Source organism: Pelophylax lessonae (assembly GCF_965119305.1).
Source record: "Pelophylax lessonae genome assembly, chromosome: 4".
In the NCBI taxonomy this organism is placed as follows: Eukaryota; Metazoa; Chordata; class Amphibia; order Anura; family Ranidae; genus Pelophylax; species Pelophylax lessonae.
This window is the reverse complement of record NC_138771.1, coordinates 464,379,815-464,400,563: the sequence shown is the minus strand read 5'-3', so window position 1 is coordinate 464,400,563 and position 20,749 is coordinate 464,379,815. Positions and strand designations below refer to the sequence as shown.

Sequence of the window (20,749 nt, the reverse complement as noted above, 5' to 3'; positions counted from 1 at the left end):
ATCACTTGCACGTATTTGCGAATATGCTCACACAAGTGCTATACTTGCTATACTTACCTCTTCATACTTTTGTGATCTATATGTTCCCAGATATCACCCATGGATTATAAAATATTACAAAGTAGATGTAGAACTATAAATTATGCCTTCTATTAGCTTATATAGATATTCTGAGTATATCCTTGTGGAATTTATCTCATAACTATGACAGCTATAAATATGCATAGATTTTCTATGCCGTACCCATTGGTATAGACTATGTAGACATATTTGTGGTGATACCTTCACTACTACTTTTTTATTAGCTCTGGCTATTTAATATTATAGTTTAGGCATATTACCTGTGGGATATACATTTATTGGCTTCCCTTTGCTCCAGTGCCCGCCCAGGGAGACTACTACATATGCGTCTTTTCATCCAGTGCTTTTGTTTCTATACACATGCAATGCTTCTCATGGCATTGTTTACATTGTATTTTGATTTCTGTATAAAGTAATTTGCTAATATGCTACTTTTTGATTCACATAGTGAAACCCATTTATCTCTTCTCCCCCTTTGTGTGTCCTGAGGAAGGGGACCAGTGAAACGCGTTGACGCACAAGGGTTTACTCACTCGTTAATGCCCTCAGGCACTGTTTCCGGCCATTGGAATGCACGCTGGTTCGGAGTGAGTGGTTGGGAACATATTGTGGCTGTACATGTTGGTGCTGACGTGAGCACCATTAAATGTAAGTACCCATTTGTGCTTTTACGTACTGAAGGAACTTTTATTAAACTATTACACTATGATATCCTTTACTACTCTCTTTGGCATTTTTTCCTAACACTATATGAGAGAGAGATACCTAGAGGGCCAGGGTTTGTAAACCCTTTATGTTACCACAAGATTTTCCAGTTCCAGTTTGTGGTTGGAGAAATAAGAACTGATAAATATCTGAAGGCTGGTTTTATATTGATGATTTGTGAGTATGCATTTTTTACACATTTGTTGGAGCACTATGAGAAGGAGATTATGAAATGTGCACATTAAAGGAGAAGTCCAGGCAAAACCTTTACTGACGCTAAACTCTGCCAGATTCTAACCCTAATTTATCTGACCGTGTAAAGCAAAAATCAATGTACCTACCTATTCTGCAGCCGATCTGGTCTGGTCTCAGCATCAGCTGTCCTTAAGCATGGAGGCGGGTGCACGAGAGGCATCCGACAACGGAAGCCCCATAATAAGTCTATGGGTGACGTCACTTCCCAGGTACTCTCCTGCACACAGCTTCCACCGCTAGAGACCTGACCGGATTGGCTGCAGAATAGGTAAGTACAGTGATTTTTGCTTTACAGGGTTAGATAGATTAGGGTTAGAATCTGGCAGAGTTTAGCGTTAGTTAGGTTTTGCCTGTACTTCTCCTTTAATGTGCACATTCTACTTTAAGGTAATTGGAGTCTTTCAAGAAGTTCTCATTTACATTGATGGCTCTTACTCAACACTTTTGGGGCGTTTCATTCTTTTATATTGTATATTTTTTATCTTGATTTTTCACAATTTTTTCGCATGGACTGACTAACTTATGGTTTACTATTTGGAATACAGTAGTGCCTTATTTTTGTTATTTTCAATGATTCTCATGGTGTTGTTTACACTGTATTTTGATTTTTGTATAAAGGTAGTTTGCTAATATGCTACTTTGTTATTTATGTAGTGATACCCTTTCCCTTTTCTTCCCCTGTGTGTCCTGAGGAAGCGGACCAGTGAAACGCGTTGACGCGCAAGGGTTCACTCGTTTGTTATCATGAAACAATACTGTAAACCAACTTTTTAGTCTATGTTAGCCATTTATTGCAGGTATGTGATTATATATGCTTTTAGTTGATATCTGTTTTTTGTATGTGTATTTTTTAAACTTGTTTATCAATAAAATGATAGAATTTATTTAAACAATGCGGTCCAGTTTGCCTTTAAAGTCCAAAAAACAAAAAAACCCTTTTGCTCCTTGTGTCTTAGCCCCCGTTCACACTAAGGCCGCCTCACAGGTCGCCGTAGGTCGCCTCCCATAGGGAAGCTGCGGACCCGTTCTAATAGGAGCGACACAAGTCGCGCCGACTTAGAAAAAGGGTCCGGAGCTTCTTTGGGGCGACCAGGAGGCGACCGCCATAGACTTCAATGTTATGAAGTCCGTGGCGGCCGCTCGGAGGTCGCGGTGCGAAGTAGCGTCGCCCCTATGTGAACGGGGGCTCATGCACACAAGCATAAACATTTTCCTTTTCGTTATGACATATACGTGTATTTGCACGTATACAAGGAAAAATACTGACCGGCAACTCAGATTTCTGTGCTTTTTTTTTACTGAACTATATGTAGCGCATTTGTTCACACTTGTGCAACTTGTCCTGCAACTTCAGACTGCAAAGTCATATGACAAGTCGTACTCTATGATTTCCAATGAGTACTGTTAATATGTGCGACTTCAAAGTAGTCCCTGCACTACTTTGGTCTGACGTTGATGCGTTTTGAGGTCCAAAGACCTCAAGATTACACTTTTGTAGCAAAATCACACGCCTTTTAGGTAGCACAAGTGTGAAAGGGGCCTAATACTTACCTGAGCCCCATCTTCCTCCAGCGAAGTCCACGGATTCCATGGCCATCCGGGACTCTCCCTCCTGATTGGCTGAAACACAGCAGTGGCGCCACTGGCTCCCGCAGCTGTCAATCAAAGTCAGTTAGTCAATCAGGAGAGAGAGGGGTGGGGTAGAAACGGGGCTCCGTGTCTGAATGGACACACAAAGCTGTGACTCCATAGCAAGCTGCTTGCTATGGAGGCACTCGACAGGAGGGAGGGGCCAGGGAAGCAGAAGAGGGACCCGAGAAGAGGAAGATCTGGGTTGCTCTGTGCAAAACCACTGCACAGTTAGGCCTATTTCACACGGGCTTTCCGATCAGGTCCACTTGTCAGTTTTTCATGGATGCTCCATGTACCTCTATGGAGCAGCGGATGTCAGCAATGACATGTCTACTGACACCCACTGCTATCCGATCCGATCCTGTCCCTGAAATCCAGACGGATGGAAACCCTATTTTCCATCTGTCTGGAGGATCGGATCGGATGAAAACGGACAGGCGGTCCATTTTTATCCGATCTCCCATAGAGGATAGCGGAGATCTGACAGGTCCGTATCAGCACATAGAGCGGAGACAGACCTGTCATCCGCCTACTCAGTGGGGAACCGCGGATCGATCCCCCGCTGAGCAGAATGGAGTCCACCAGGCGGAAAGCCCGTGTGAAAAGACCCTGAATATACAGTAAAACCTTGGTTTGAGAGTAACTTGGTTTGAGAGCGCTTTGCAAGACAAGCACATTTTTAAAATTTTGACTTGATATACAAGCGATGTCTTGATATAGAAGTAGCGTCATGTATAAAAAAGAAGAGAGGAGCCTCTAAGTGTAGCAATATGGTTACATTTAATGAAGGTTCAATATTTAGCAACTCACATGGTTGATGATTAAAACAGGCACATCTAAGTATGCAGGTATCCAGGGTAAGGCTGTCCACATAGACCATCCTCCGCACTGCCATCGGCATCATCCCTTCCCCACTGCACTCCACGAGTGATTCAAAGCCTCACTTTCAGATCACTCTACTGCAGGCTATTCTTCCCGGTCACGATTGCAGACTGACAGTGGTGAGAGTCGGTGGTTCAGAAGATGGTCTATGTGGACAGCTTTACCCCGGATGCCTGCATACTTAGATGTGCCTATTTTAATCATCAACCATGTGAGTTGCTAAATGTTGAACCTTCATTAAATGTAACCATATTGCTACACTTAGAGGCGCCTCTCATCTCTCTTATATTCTGTAGCTCTGCTAGATTTTGCTTCGAATCCCCTTGGGAAGGCTGCATATTGTGGATGGACATTTTATGGTTACACAACCTATCACATTGCTATAATCTTTGTATATAGACTATAAACCGAAGGACTTTCAGGAACGAATCATCTGAGTTTCCATTATTTCTTATGGGGAAATTCGCTTTGATATAAGAGTGCTTTGGATTACAAGCATGTTTCCAGAACGAATTATGCTCGCAATCCAAGGTTTTACTGTAACATGTTTATTATTTTAAAAGAAAAAAAGAACAAGACTTTACAATCATTTTAAATAGAAAACTACCTTTAATAAATTTGATAAAAACCAAAATAATCGGATTTAAATTTAAAAAAAAAAATCAGATTTCAAATAAAAAAAATGTTTTCCATCCTGCCACAGACAGACTCCTGTAATATCCTATGTACATTAAATGTGGCCCTTTTATCATGTCAGGGGCCGCAGTTGAGACCCCCCCCCCCCCCCCCGTACCTCATAAGTTAACAAATACTGCTGTAGATAGAACTGGAAAGCCCAAGACTGATGAAACCAAGGGCCCACCGCACAGAAAAAAAAATACAGTTGGGAATTGACCATTATTAAGAGAAAATCATTTTTTGGCTGGGAGTTCCGTCATCTGCAGCCGGAACCCCCTCTTTAAATTGAGCACAGCTCAGTTAAAAGCTTATTCCAATATATACTAAGAAATTGAAAAAAAGATTATCCTGAGCATTTTCCATTTAGCAGAGTGGATATTCTAGTGCAGCCTAGGCAGAGAATAAATTGCTTCTAGCTCCTTCTTGATCAAAAAAACAATATTTTAGTAGGAATTTTACTGCTGTTGTTCTTTTTATGACAGGCTATGAATATGTCTCTAATGCACTACTGCTTCCTGTCAGTCACAAATAACAAAAGTGCTGTATAAATTATCCGTCGGAGTCACAGGAGGATGCTTTCAAACTTTGGCTGGTCTCACACCTTGTTCGCTGCATTGAAAATAAAATATGTATACATTGTGAGGGGGGGCGACTAACTGCGCTGTTTGCTTAAAGAGTGCAACTGCCTGTTTATACTGCTCTCCCTGAACAGCCAATTACTAATTCTCCGCAAATCACTCGCCTTCCAGACACAGATTGGAAATCTCTCTTGTAAGCAATGATTCCACATGCCTCACAGCCTCCAGGATACAGGCAGCTTTCAACGTGCAATTTACGATTAGCACGACAAGCAGAGCGTCTGCCACTGATAGGAAGAGAGTCTGTGGGCACGACGCGCTCAGGCGCACACGTGCATATACACACATATAAACAGACGAACGTGATCTAATAATACGGGTAGTTGATGTATTTGCATGTTGTAACAGTTAAAGTTTTTTTAAAAAAAAACAACAACAAACATGTCATACTTAACCGCTCTGTACAGTGGTTTTGCACAAAGCATCCTGGATCCTCTTCTTAGCGGGTCCCCTGCCGGTGTCCTGCCGAAAACTCCAACCTGCCAAAATCTCCAACCATGTTATTTCTGGTGAGTGTACACTGGGATTAATTGGAGATTTCGAGCACTTGGTGTTTTCACACAACACCGGCAGCCTATACACCCGAGTAGTATAATTACTGCAGATTCTTACACCGCCCACTAGTAACCAAAAACATGGCCGCCTCCAAGGCGGCAACAACTAATTATACCATGTACTCGGGTGTATAGGCTGCCGGTGTGAAAACACCAAGTGCTCAAAATTTCCAATTAACCTCTTTACCACTGCTCACATTGCTGCTACTGCAGCAATGTGGCTCGTTATCGTCCAGCGACGTAGACCTACGTCGCTGGACTCCGCCCCGATCGTCGGGGAATCTAGTTTGGAGATCCGCCCGCTTGTGTAAACAGAGCGGGCGGATCTCCTAAGGCTGGCCATACACTATACAATTTTCTTATTCCATTTCCTTTAGATTTACCTTAAACTATGTAGTGCAAGGGCCTGCCTGACTGCATACAAATTGAAAGTGTTTAGGTTTGACCCTACATTACATGGTTTTGGTAAATCTAAAGGAAAGTTGAACAAGAAAATTGTATAGTGTATGGCCAGCCTAAGTGACAGGCAGGGTCAGATTGCAGGGTTCAGCTTAGCTGAACATCCGATCTGTCCCTGACTCACTCAGTCACCTCCCCCCACACACATCAGTAAGCACCAGGCATACATTAACCCCTCCCTCTCCAATAAAATTAACCCCTTCCCTGCCAGTGCCATTTTTACAGTAACAGTGCATATTTATAGCACTGATTACTGCAGTAATGTCACTGTTGCCCCCAAAAGTGTCAAAAATGTCAGTCAAGGGTCCGATCTGTCCGCCGCAATGTCGCAGTCCCGCAAAAAAAAAATCACAGATCGCCGCCATTACGCGTTAAAAATAAAAACACCAAAAATTACAGGAATCTTTCCCTTAGTTAGTAAACGCAATAACTTTTGCGCAAACCAATCAAAATACGCTTATTGTGATTTTTTTTTACCAAACATAGTAGCAGAAAACAAATTGGCCAAAAATGTAAAAAAATTTTGATTTTTAAATTTTTTTTGGGGGGGGGAATTTCATATAAAAAAATGTTAAAAATACTGTTATAATAAACGCTCTTTTTTTGTTTATAGCGCAAAAAGTAAAAATCGCACAGGTGATCAAATACCACCAAAGAAAAGCTCTGTTTGTGGGGAAAAAAAGGACGTAAGTTTAGTTTGGGTACAGCGTCGCACGACCGCGCAATTGTCAGTTAAAGTCGCACAGCGCCGAATCACAAAAAGTGGCTTGGACGTAAGACAGCAAAATCCTCCGGTGGTAAAGTGGTTAATCCCAGTGTACACTAGGCTTGTGACGGTATCAGATTTTCATGCTGTGATTAATTGATTAAGGTTTTGCCACGGTATACGGTATTATCACGGTATTCAATTATTAAATTTAAATGATTAAATTTCTACCTCACTTGAATTTCATTACTAAATTTAGGGACTTTGGTTCACTTATGCACATTATTATATAGTCAGTCAGTACAGAATCTGTGAACCAGGCCTAAAATAAGCCATCAAGCAGTGTCTGGCCTAACTGGTGATGACTGGTCCTGTCGCTCGGCTCCGATCCGATGGCCTGGTCATTAACCACTTTACCACCGGAGGATTTTGCTGTCTTCCGTCCAGGCCACTTTTTGCGATTCGGCGCTGTGCGACTTCAACTGACAATTGCGCGGTCGTGCGACGCCGTACCCAAACGAAATTTACGTCCTTTTTTTCCCACAAACAGAGCTTTCTTTTGGTGGTATTTGATCACCTGTGCGATTTTTACTTTTTGCGCTATAAACAAAAAAAGAGCGTTTATTTTGAAAAAATAACAATATTTTTAACATTTTTTTATATGAAATTCCCCCCAAAAAAGATGTAAAAACCAATTTTTTTAAAAATTTTTGGCCAATTTGTTTTATGCTACATATGTTTGGTAAAAAAAATCGCAATAAGCGTATTTTGATTGGTTTGCGCAAAAGTTATTGCGTTTACTAACAAAGGGAAAGATTTCTGTCATTTTTGGTGTTTTTTTTTTAACGCGTAATGGCGGCGATCTGCGATTTTTTTTGCGGGACTGCGACATTGCGGCGGACAGATCGGACCCTTGACTGACATTTTTGACACTTTTGGGGGTACCAGTGACATTACTGCAGTAATCAGTGCTATATATATGCACTGTTACTGTAAAAATGACACTGGCAGGGAAGGGGTTAATTTTATTGGAGAGGGAGGGGTTAATGTATGCCTGGTGCTTACTGACGTGTAGGGGGGGAGGTGACTGAGTGAGTCATGGACAGATCGGATGTCCAGCTATGCTGAACAGTCCGATCTGTCACTCCCTGTCACTATGGAGATCCGCCCGCTGTGTTTACACACAGCGGGCGGATCTCCAGACTCGATCCCCGACGATCGGGTAAGAGCAGCGGCGATCGCCGCTGCTCCTCCCCTGGCCCGACTCCCGCTGTGAATGAAAACAGCGGGAGCGAGCCTCCGGCGGCGCGCAAGCGCCGCCCAGAAGGGGGAGTGTCCAGTCACGTTAATACTACGTGACTGGACGATAACGAACCACTCTGCCGCAGTAGTATTACTGTGAGCGGTTGCAGAGTGGTTAAGGGGGCAAATCCTTGTGGTCAAGAAGTGGTTAAACCTGAAGGAGGACCGGTGTTGTTATTTATAAATTACTTTACTATTGCTTTAGGCCTGGTTCACATGTATGCGGGTTGGCGGCCCACATTTGCACAGGCATAGCAGCCCATTGATTTGAACGGGCTGCTATGCCCTCATTTTCCGCAGAAAAAAGGTGCATGCAGCATTTTTCTAATATTCAGTGGCCTTGAAATCCATCCTGTTTTTGCACCATGTGACTAACCTGCAGTTCCTGCTCTGGCAAGCTTTCTGCGTTTTTTATATACGTGGGCCCAGCATTTAAAAACACAGTTTGCATGTGCAGCAACTGCAGGTAAGTCACATGGTGCAAAAGAAGGATAGATTTCACGGCCACTGCATTTTTTTAAATTCTGCATGCAACTTTTTTCAGCCGAAAACGCAGGCATAGCAGTTTAAGCCCATTCAAATCAATGGGCTGCTATGCCTGTGCAAATGTGGTGCCCCAATCTGCATACATGTGAACCGCTAACCCGCATACATGTGAACCAGGCCTAAAGCAATAGTAAAGTAATTTATAGATAAAAACACCGGTCCTCCTGCATGTTTAACCACTTCTGGACCGCAAGGATTTGCCCCCTTAATGACCAGGCCATCGGATCAGAGCGCCAGGACCAGTCATCACCAGGTAGGCCAGACACTGCTTGATGGCTATATAATAATGTAATGTGGGCTGCTATGCCTGTGTGTGTGTATATATATATATATATATATATTTATTATGCTGCTATGCCCATGTGTGTATGCATGTATGTGTGTGTGTGTATCTCTATCTCTATATATATAATATCTATCTAGATCTATCTATCTAATTCTACCTAATTCTATCTATCTATCTGCAGAAACTTGCTTGTATTAGCAGTGTTTGTTTCTGTCTGAGCCCTGGAAGAAGCATGTGGGTGTGTGCTGAGTGGGAGCTGTCTGATTGGTTACAGGGAGGAGCTAAGTCTCTCACTCTAGGATCATATTACCAGAGCTGTTTCTATTGAGTGAGTGAATTGTTGAGTGAGTGAATGAGTCATCCCGCTCACTGAAATGTATCAATTCAAATGTCAGACTTGAGGAACAGATAAACACAGTATTTTAAAAATGCCACAATAACAATACCGTGGGTATGCAATACCGCAATACAGTAAAACCTTGGATTGCGAGCATAATTCGTTCCGGAAGCATGCTTGTAATCCAAAGCACTCTTATATCAAAGCAAATTTCCCCATAAGAAATAATGGAAACTCAGATGATTCGTTCCACAACCATTTATTCATAAGTCCTTCAGTTTATAGTCCATATAAAAAATTATAGCAATGTGTAACCATAAAATGTCCATCCACAAATAGCCACTTCCACAAGGGGATAAGAAGCAAAATCTAGTAGGAGCTACAGAGTATCAAAGAAAAGAAAGGCGCCTCTAAGTGTAGCAATATGGTTCCATTTAATGAAGGTACAACATTTAGCAACTCACATGGTTGATGAATAAAACAGGCACATCTAAGTATGCAGGCATCCGGGGTAAAGCTGTCCACATGGACTATCTTCTGCACCGCCGGCTGCCAGTCTGTAATCCTGACCGGGAAGACCACTGCAGTAAAGGGATCTAAAAGCGAGGGGCAGCATGGAAGGGATGACGTAGATGGCGGTGCAGAGGATGGTCTATGTGGACAGCTTTAGCCTGGATGCCTGCATACTTAGATGTGCCTGTTCCAATCATCAACCATGTGAGTTGCTAAATGTTGTACCTTCATTAAATGTAACCATATTGCTACACTTAGAGGCGCCTCTCTTCTCTTTTATACTCAGCTGTGACTTGAAGCTACTTGTATATCAAGACATCGCTTGTAAACCAAGTCAAAATTTATTTGAAAATTTTGCTTGTCTTGCAAAGCGCTCTTAAACCAAGTTACTCTCAAACCAAGGTTTTACTGTATATCGAATTACCGAAAATCGGCACATCTCTAGTGTACACTCACCGGAAATAATGTGGTTGGAGATTTCGGCAGGACACCGGCGCTCTTTGCCCTTCCATCCTGCTGAGTGCCCACAGAGCAAGCAGGCTTGTGTATGTTCATTCACACACAGAGCCGTGGCTCGGCCATGCCCCCTCTCTCTCCTCATTGGATAACTAGCTGTGATTGATAGCAAATGGAGCCAATGGCTGTCTCAGCCGACGAAAAGGGAGAGTCCCCCGAGAGCCGTGGCTCTCTTGCACATCGCTGGATTTCAGGTAAGTATTAGAGGGGAAGCAGTATATGCCGCTCCAGGTGAGACCAATCTACCCTTCATCAACCAGGTGCAATCGCCTGGCATTGTGATGTGCTGTGTTGAGGTGCATTGGGCTTCATAAACGCATTTCAATGCAGCATTCTTGGGTTAGCAGGGCACATGGACAATTGGGTTGAATTTGTGAAGGTATATTCAGATCAAAGCAGCTCGACAGATATGATATAAACAAGTGCAATAACACAAACTTTATTACTTTGTATCTATCTATCTATCTATCTATCTATCTATCTATCTATCTATCTATCTATCTATCTATCTATCTATCTATCTATCTATCGCCTATTTATCTATATATGTAGCTGTATAGCAATCTATTCCATTCTATCTAATCTATCTATCTATCTATCTATCTATCTATCTATCTATCTATCTATCTATCTATCTATCCCAATCTATCTACAGTATCTATCTATCTATCTATCTATCTATCTATCTATCTATCTATCTATCTATCTATCTATCTATCTATCTATCTATCTATCTATCTATCTATCTATCTATCTATCTATCTATCTATCTCTATCTATCTGTCTATCTGTCTATCTATCTATCGCCTATTTATCTATATATGTAGCTGTATAGCAATCTATTCCATTCTATCTAATCTGTCTGTCTGTCTATCTATCTATCTATCTATCTATCTATCTATCTATCTATCTATCTATCTATCTATCTATCTATTGCTTATTATTTATCTATATATGTAGCTGTATAGCAATCTATTGCATTCTATCTATCTATCTATCTATCTATCTATCTATCTATCTATCTATCTATCTATCTATCTATCTATCTATCTATCTATCTATCCCAATCTATCTACAGTATCTATCTATCTATCTATCTATCTATCTATCTATCTATCTATCTATCTATCTATCTATCTATCTATCTATCTATCTATCTATCTATCTATCTATCTATCTATCTATCTATCTATCTATCTATCTATCTATCTATCTATCTATCTATCTATCTATCTATCTATCTATCTATCCATCCATCTAGCTATATATCTTCTCTTTTTTCTTTTAGATTAGACATCTTTAAGACACCCAGATGCATCCTAGGAATACATTATGGGCTCTACTTATCAAATCATAAAAGATTACTTGTTAAAGTAACGAGCAGTGTGCGAATTGAAGTGACCCAGCTGATCACAAACCATTTTCTTTAAACTCACTACGGTGAACTTGCTTGCTATGGGCTACTATATATCATCACTAAATAAACTGAAAAATGCAGCATACAATGAGAGCCAATCAAAAACCTTTTCTTTGCACTTCTCCAATCTGCTGAAATCTGATTGGTACCAGTTCTCAACTGACATTCCTACTATACTGTCATTGTAACTTCTGATGAAAGTGCAAACTAGATAATTACTCTGATGTACAGTCATGACAATGGCTCAGTTAAAGAATGGAAAAATAAGTGATATTTCATATGATATTTCATATATATGGCATATACCAGCGGTCTCCAAACTTTCTAAAGAAAGAGCCAGTTTACTGTCCTTCAGACTTTAGGGGGGCCAGATTGTGCCCAGTGGGAATAAACAATGCCAGTTTTAGAAAAATAATTGGTGTCGATGGGAGGAATAGTGCCCCATTTTTGTTGTCAGTGGAAGAAATTATGCCTAATCCTTGGTGTCAGTGGAAGGAAAAGTGCCCCATTGGTGGTGTCAGGGACAGGAATTATAACCCCATTGGTGGTGTTAGTGGAAGGAATAGTGCCCCATTGGTGGTGTCAGTGACAGAAAATATGCCCCATTGGTGGTGTCAGTGGAAGGAATTATGCCCCATTGGTGGTGTCAGTGACAGGAATTATGCCCCATTGGTGGTGTCAGTGACAGGAATTATGCCCCGTTGGTGGTGTCAGTGACAGGAATTATGCCCCATTGGTGGTGTCAGTGACAGGAATTATGCCCCGTTGGTGGTGTCAGTGACAGGAATTATGCCCCATTGGTGGTGTCAGTGACAGGAATTATGCCCCGTTGGTGGTGTCAGTGACAGGAATTATGCCCCGTTGGTGGTGTCAGTGACAGGAATTATACCCCATTGGTGGTGTCAGTGACAGGAATTATGCCCCATTGGTGGTGTCAGTGACAGGAATTATGCCCCGTTGGTGGTGTCAGTGACAGGAATTATGCCCCATTGGTGGTGTCAGTGACAGGAATTATGCCCCATTGGTGGTGTCAGTGACAGGAATTATGCCCCATTGGTGGTGTCAGTGACAGGAATTATGCCCCGTTGGTGGTGTCAGTGACAGGAATTATGCCCCATTGGTGGTGTCAGTGACAGGAATTTTGCCCCATTGGTGGTGTCAGTGACAGGAATTATTCCCCATTGGTGGTGTCAGTGACAGGAATTATGCCCCATTGGTGGTGTCAGTGACAGGAATTATGCCCCATTGGTGGTGTCAGTGACAGGAATTATGCCCCATTGGTGGTGTCAGTGACAGGAATTATGCCACATTGTTGGTGTTAGTGGCAGAAAAAATTGCCTCAAGTGCTAGATAAAGGCAAGCATAGGGCCGGATTTGGCCCCAGGGCCACAGTTTGGAGACCACTGGTATATACTGTAAATGTGTATTAAAAAATCATACGATCAATTCAATGCCTAATGAAGTAATACTTTAAATTGCTGTGCATTTTAACATGGAGTAAACATTAGGCAGCCCACAGACTTCAGATCAAAGTAGGCCAATGGGCTAGATCCATCCTGATCAGGCTACAGACACATCAATTGGGGTAGGTAGCCATCGATAGCTGTAGGAAGTGGAGATTCAGTGCCAGTCTGTAATATTTCTCATCCGCCAAGATACCCTGTATTGGAAGCAGAGCCCCTTCAACTCACCCTCCTCTGTTCTCCATTTACATAAAAGCTACATTTTGGCCAAGAGATAGTAATTATGACCTGGCCTCCCACATCCAGTGCCTGAGGATCACCAGATCACATTGGGATATCTGACCACCCTCACGGGTCAATGGGCACCTTTAGTCTTGGCTATGCATATTCAATTGTGGTTAAAGCCCTCCTTCACCGCAAGCTGTTCTTTTAGTTATTAGTGGGTGGGTAAATGACCAACTAAACTCAAACATCAAAAGTTTTCAGATTCATTTCTCCTTTTGCAGCCTTGCTACAGTCTTACCCCACCTGCTACATTACCACCCATATAAAATAGATGAAGAATCCAAAAGTAAGATCATTTTTATAAATGGTGGTATCAGGCTTGAAGAATAGGCAACCATGTGTAAAGATCTCATCTCCAGTCTCTATAAAACATGAAAAATCAAAGGTTGATCAAGCACTGGGGCATCTGCCCAAAACCAAATATTTGTGTTTTTTTTACGTTGACTCATTTGTGAAAATTAGGAAAGAATGGAAAAGCAAACCTGCATTTAACGTGCAAGGAAATCTACTTCAAATAAACCAATCTGTCCCTAAAAACCATATATCATTTTCACATTCCTGACTATTAATGGTGGTGCCAACACATTCCAAGTAACAGATGTATAAGGGAACGTTTAAGCAGCGGTTGCTAATGCATTTCAAGTAACAGTAAGTAGCATGCAACCAGTAGTTCAAACTAAACAGCAGAAGGCAAGAATGATCAGCAGATAAAAGTAACATACAAAATCTCTAAATTGGACCACCATGCTCATCTTATGGCGAGCCAGCCAGAGTGGAACTATCAATGCCAGCATGCTGGGAGAAGTAGTTCTACTGCCGTTAGCAAGCCACATGTTACATTCCTCTGTTCCATATCATCAAACTCCATATGTCATAAGCTATAGGCAACGGCTGATAATCAAGGCTTGGCACTCAGTTGTACAGAACTATATCTCTATGATAATTTCCATCCACAAGGTAAGGGGCAGTTGTCAGAGTATGGGCATGGATAAAACGTCAGAGATGCTGAAAGATCATTCAGATTTACAAGTGATGGTCCAGATTCTGGTATTGATTGCCAGCCACAGACATATATTTCTATATGTGAAGCCAGCAGATCTAGGCACAGCTGCACAGTGCTATTCCAGCTTTATATGACTCAAAGTATTGATACAGTGATCATGTATATTGCATAAAGATCCATATTTTATGCACAGTTCTTATAGATCCCTGCTGATCCAACATGTTATAGAAACATAATGAAGGAAGAGAGAGAGTGGACTGTCAGATGACCTGTTACAAAATGTATACAATGTTATTAGCAGTTCCCATTCTCTTTTCCCACTTATATACATATGACAGGGATCAGTGGCAGGATGGGATGCCTACTGCTGGCGCTGGCACTGACACTGGCACCCCACTTTCCTCTTCATTTTGATCCAGGCATGCCCAACTTAACACAGCCCATGCCCCAGTTTCAGTGGTCAGGTCCCAGATGAAAGGCACAGCTCCTCTGTCACCAGCACAGATTGCTAATTACACAGGGTACTGGGCAGCTATTGAGCTTGGTGCCAGCTGACAAGTGACACACACCCGCTGCTGGGACTTCCATCTCCGATGGCCAGATGTGGGGACCAGCAGCAGTTCCACCGATTCCCTCCCCAGCAGCCCACAGTGCACCCAGCGATGTCCCCAGCGAAGAGGGCTGATCGCCAGCTGCATGCATGCACTAACCTCGATCTGCTGCCGGTGACAGGTCCTCCTCCAGCTACAGTCCGAACAGCATCCAGTAAGAGCGGCGGCCGGAGGCTCCGGGAAAGTCCATGAGTAGCCCGGGAGCAGGACGGCCTCTGATCAGTCAGCACTCCCTCTCCTCTCCTCCCCTCCGCCTATCCTCCTCCCTTCTCCACTCCTCCATCAGCCTCCCTCCCTTCTCCATACGTCCACTCTCAGCATACTGCTTGATGCTGCTCTACACTCGGCTCACATCTAATCCCCAATACCTAGTCTGTATACTCTGATCTCTAATATATAGCATGTATACTCTGATCCCCAATACCTAGTCTGTATACTCTGATCCCCAATACCTAGTCTGTATACTCTGATCTCCAATACCTAGTCTGTATACTCTGATCTCTAATATATAGCATGTATACTCTGATCCCCAATACCTAGTCTGTATACTCTGATCCCCAATACCTAGTCTGTATACTCTGATCTCTAATATATAGCATGTATACTCTGATCCCCAATACCTAGTCTGTGTACTCTGATCCCCAATACCTAGTCTGTGTACTCTGATCCCTAATACATAGTCTGTATACTCTGATCCTCCAATACCTAGTCTGTATACTCTGATCTCCAATACCTAGTCTGTATACTCTGATCCCCAATACCTAGTCTGTATACTCGGATCTCTAATATATAGCATGTATACTCTGATCCCCAATACCTAGTCTGTGTACTCTGATCCTCCAATACCTAGTTTGTATACTCTGATCTCCAATACCTACACTGTATACTCTGATCTCCAATACCTAGTCTGTATACTCTGATCTCCAATACCTAGTCTGTATACTCTGATCTCCAATACCTAGTCTGTATACTCTGATCTCCAATACCTAGTCTGTATACTCTGATCTCCAATACCTAGTCTGTATACTCTGATCCCCAATACCTAGTCTGTGTACTCTGATCCCCAATACCTAGTCTGTATACTCTGATCCTCCAATACCTAGTCTGTATACTCTGATCCTCCAATACATAGTCTGTGTACTCTGATCCCCAATACCTAGTCTGTGTACTCTGATCCTCCAATACCTAGTCTGTATACTCTGATCTCTAATATATAGCATGTATACTCTGATCCCCAATACCTAGTCTGTGTACTCTGATCCTCCAATACCTAGTTTGTATACTCTGATCTCCAATACCTACACTGTATACTCTGATCTCCAATACCTAGTCTGTATACTCTGATCCCCAATACCTAGTCTGTGTACTCTGATCCCCAATACCTAGTCTGTGTACTCTGATCCCTAATACCTAGTCTGTATACTCTGATCCTCCAATACCTAGTCTGTGTACTCTGATCTCCAATACATAGTCTGTGTACTCTGATCCCCAATACCTAGTCTGTGTACTCAGATCCTCCAATGCCTAGTTTGTATACTCTGATCTCCAATACCTACACTGTATACTTTGATCTCCAATACCTAGTCTGTGTACTCTGATCCCCAATACCTAGTCTGTATATTCTGATCCCCTATACCTAGTCTGTATACTCTGATCCCCTATACCTAGTCTATATACTCTGATCCCCTATACCTAGTCTGTATACTCTGATCCCCAATACCTAGTCTGTATACTCTGATCCCCAATACCTAGTTTGTATACTCTGATCTCCAATTCCTAGTCTGTATACTCTGATCCCCAATACCTAGACTGTATACTCTGATCCCCAATACCTAGTCTGTATACTCTGATCCCCAATACCTAGTCTGTATATTCTGATCCCCTATACCCCTATACCTAGTCTGTATACTCTGATCCCCAATACCTAGACTGTATACTCTGAACCCCAATACCTAGTCTGTATACTCTGATCTCCAATACCTAGCCTTTATAATCTGATCTCCAATACCTAGTCTGTATACTCTGATCTCCAATACCTAGTCTGTATACTTGAATCCCCAATACCTAGTCTGTATACTCTGTTCCTCTATACCTAGTCTGTATACTCTGATCCCCAATACCTAGTCTGTATACTCTGATCCCCAATACCTAGTTTGTATACTCTGATCTCCAATTCCTAGTCTGTATACTCTGATCCCCAATACCTAGACTGTATACTCTGATCCCCAATACCTAGTCTGTATACTCTGATCCCCAATACCTAGTCTGTATATTCTGATCCCCTATACCCCTATACCTAGTCTGTATACTCTGATCCCCAATACCTAGACTGTATACTCTGAACCCCAATACCTAGTCTGTATACTCTGATCTCCAATACCTAGCCTTTATAATCTGATCTCCAATACCTAGTCTGTATACTCTGATCTCCAATACCTAGTCTGTATACTCTGATGCCCCAATACCTAGTCTGTATACTCTGATCCCCAATACCTAGTCTGTATACTCTGATCCCCAATACCTAGTCTGTATACTCTGATCCCCAATACCTAGTGTATATACTATGATCTCTAATATATAGCATGTATACTCTGATCCCCAATACCTAGTCTGTATACTCTGATCCCCAATACCTAGTCTGTATACTCTGATCCCCAATACCTAGTCTGTATACTCTGATCTCCAATACCTAGTCTGTATTCGCGGATCTCCCAATACCTAGTCTGTATACTCTGATCTCCCAATACCAAGTCTGTATACTCTGATCTCCAATACCTAGTCTGTATACTCCGATCTCCAATACCTAGTCTGTATACTCTGATCCCCAATACCTAGTCTGTATACTCTGATCCCCAATACCTAGTCTGTATACTCTGATCTCCAATACCTAGTCTGTATACTCCGATCTCCAATACCTAGTCTGTATACTCTGATCCCCAATACCTAGTCTGTATACTCTGATCTCCAATACCTAGTCTGTATACTCTGATCTCCAATACCTAGTCTGTATACTCCGATCTCCAATACCTAGTCTGTATACTCTGATCCCCAATACCTAGTCTGTATACTCTGATCTCCAATACCTAGTCTGTATACTCTGATCTCCAATACCTAGTCTGTATACTCCGATCCCCAATACCTAGTCTGTATATTCTGATCCCCTATACCTAGTCTGTATACTCTGATCCCCTATACCTAGTCTGTATACTCTGATCCCCTATACCTAGTCTGTATACTCTGATCCCCAATACCTAGTCTGTATACTCTGATCCCCTATACCTAGTCTGTATACTCTGATCCCCAATACCTAGTCTGTATACTCTGATCCCCAATACCTAGTCTGTATACTCTGATCCCCAATACCTAGTTTGTATACTCTGATCTCCAATTCCTAGTCTGTATACTCTGATCCCCAATACCTAGACTGTATACTCTGATCCCCAATACCTAGTCTGTATACTCTGATCCCCAATACCTAGTCTGTATATTCTGGTCCCCTATACCCCTATACCTAGTCTGTATACTCTGATCCCTAATACCTAGACTGTATACTCTGTTCCTCTATATCTAGTCTGTATACTCTGATCTCCAATACCTAGTCTGTATACTCTGATGCCCCAATACCTAGTCTGTACACTCTGATCCCCAATACCTAGTCTGTATACTTTGATCCCCAATACATAACCTGTATACTCTGATCTCCAATACCTAGTCTGTATACTTGAATCCCCAATACCTAGTCTGTATACTCGGATCCCCTATACCTAGGCTGTATACTCTGAGTGATCCCCAATACTTAGTCTGTATACTCTGTTCTCCAATACCTAGTCTGTATACTCTGATCTCCAATACCTAGTCTGTATACTCTGATGCCCAACACCTATTCTTTATACTCTGATCCCCAATACCTGGTCTGTATACTCTGGTCCCATCTACTCCCCAACACCTAGTCGGTATACCCTCATCCTCAATATCTAGTCTGTATACTCTGATCCCCAACACCTAGTCTTTATACTCTGATCCCCAATACCTAGTCTGTATACTTTGATCTAAGAGACATCCCTACCAGTTTAGAGACATCTTACTCCAGCAAAGAGGCAGCCCAATCCAGCAAAGAGACATTCTTAAATAGCAAAGATTGTCCCATATAGCAAAAAGGCATCCCCTCCAGCATAGAGACATCCCAATCTAGCAAAGAGACATCCCATCCAGCATAGAGACATCCCAATCCAGCAAAGAAACAGCCCAATCCAGCAAAGATACATCCTGTCCAGCAAAGAGATAGCCCCATCCAGCAAAGAGACATCCCCTCCGGCAAAGAGACAGCCCAAGTCAGCAAAGAGGCATCCCCACAAGCAAAGTGACATCCCAATCCAGCAAAGAGACAGCTCAATCCAGCAACGAGACATCCCCATATAGCAAAGAGACAGCCGCATCCAGCAAAGAGACATCCTCCTATAGCAAAGAGACATCCCTTCCAGTGTAGAGACATCTTAATCCAGCAAAGAGGCAGCCCAATCCAGCAAAGAGACAGCCCCTCCAAGAAAGAGACAGCCCAATCCAACAAATAGCCCAATCCAGCAAAGAAACATCCCCTCCAGTATAGAGACAATATAGCAAAATCATCCCCTCTAGCAAAGAGACAGCTTAATTCAGCAAAGAGGCATCCCCACCAACAAAGTGACATCCCAATCCAGAGACAGCTCAATCCAGCAATGAGACATCCGTATACAGCAAAGAGATAGCCCAATACAGGAAAGAAACAGCCTGATCCAGCAAATAGACAGCCCAATCCAGCATAGAGACATCCCAAATCTAGCAACGAGACATCCCATCCAGCAAAGAGACATCCCCTCCAGTATAGAGACATCCCAATATAGCAAACTCATCCCCTCTAGCATCCCCTCTAGCAAAGAGACAGCCTAATTAAGTAAAAAGACCTTCCCATACAGCAAAGAGACTCCCCGTCCAGCATAGAGACATCCCAATCTAGAAAAGAGACATCACACCCAGCAAAGAGACATTCCAATCCAGCAAAGAGACCTATGTATAGAAAAGAGACATCCCCTCCAGTATAGAGACATCCCAATATAGCAAAATCATCCCCTCTAGCAAAGAGACAGCCTAATTCAGCAAAGAGGCATCCCCACCAACAAAGTGACATCCCAATCCAGCAAAGAGACAGCTCAATCCAGGAATTAGACATCCCCATACAGCAAAGAGATAGCCCAATACAGGAAAGAAGAAAGGAAGAAAGAAACAGCCTGATCCAGCAAAGAGACAGCCCGATCTAGCAAAGAGCTATTCCATCCAGCAAAGAGGCCTTCCCATATAGCAAAGAGACATCCCCTGCAGCATAGAGAACTCCCAATCTAGCAAAGAGAGAGCCAAATCCAGCAAAGATATATCCTCTCCCACAAAGAGACAGCCCCATCTAGCAAAGAGACATCCCAATCCTGCAAAGAGGCATCCCAATATAGCAAAGAGACATCCCTCCAGCAAAGAGACAGCCCAATTTAGCAAAGAGGCATCCCCACCAACAAAGTGACATCCCTATATAGCAAAGAGACAGCCCAATCCACAAAAGAGACAGCCAAATCCAGCAAAGAGACATCCCCATATATCAAAGAGATAGTCTAATGCAGCAAAGCAACAGCCCCTCCAGCAAACAGACAGCCCAATCCAGCAAAGAGACATCTCATCCAGCTAAGAGACATTCTGATCTAGCAAAGATACCTTCCCATATAGCAAAGAGACATCCCCTCCAGCATACAGACATCCAAATCCAGCAAAGAGACAGCCCAATCCAGCAAAGAGACATCCCCTCCAGCAAAGAGGCAGCCCCATCCAGCAAAGAGACATCCCAATATAGAAAAGAGA

General features: G+C 42.5%; 1 protein-coding gene across 3 annotated transcripts in view; it reads right to left on the bottom strand.

Moving 5' to 3' along the window:
* SGCD (sarcoglycan delta) overlaps positions 1-15,112 on the bottom strand; it is a gene marked incomplete at its 5' end in the record, with an annotated part of 1,184,416 nt that extends 1,169,304 nt beyond the window's left edge. For all 3 annotated transcript variants that reach the window (XM_082254622.1, XM_082254623.1, XM_082254621.1), the window contains one exon: positions 14,969-15,112. The remainder of the gene's footprint in view (positions 1-14,968) is intronic.
* Between the last annotated feature and the right edge of the window lie 5,637 nt (positions 15,113-20,749).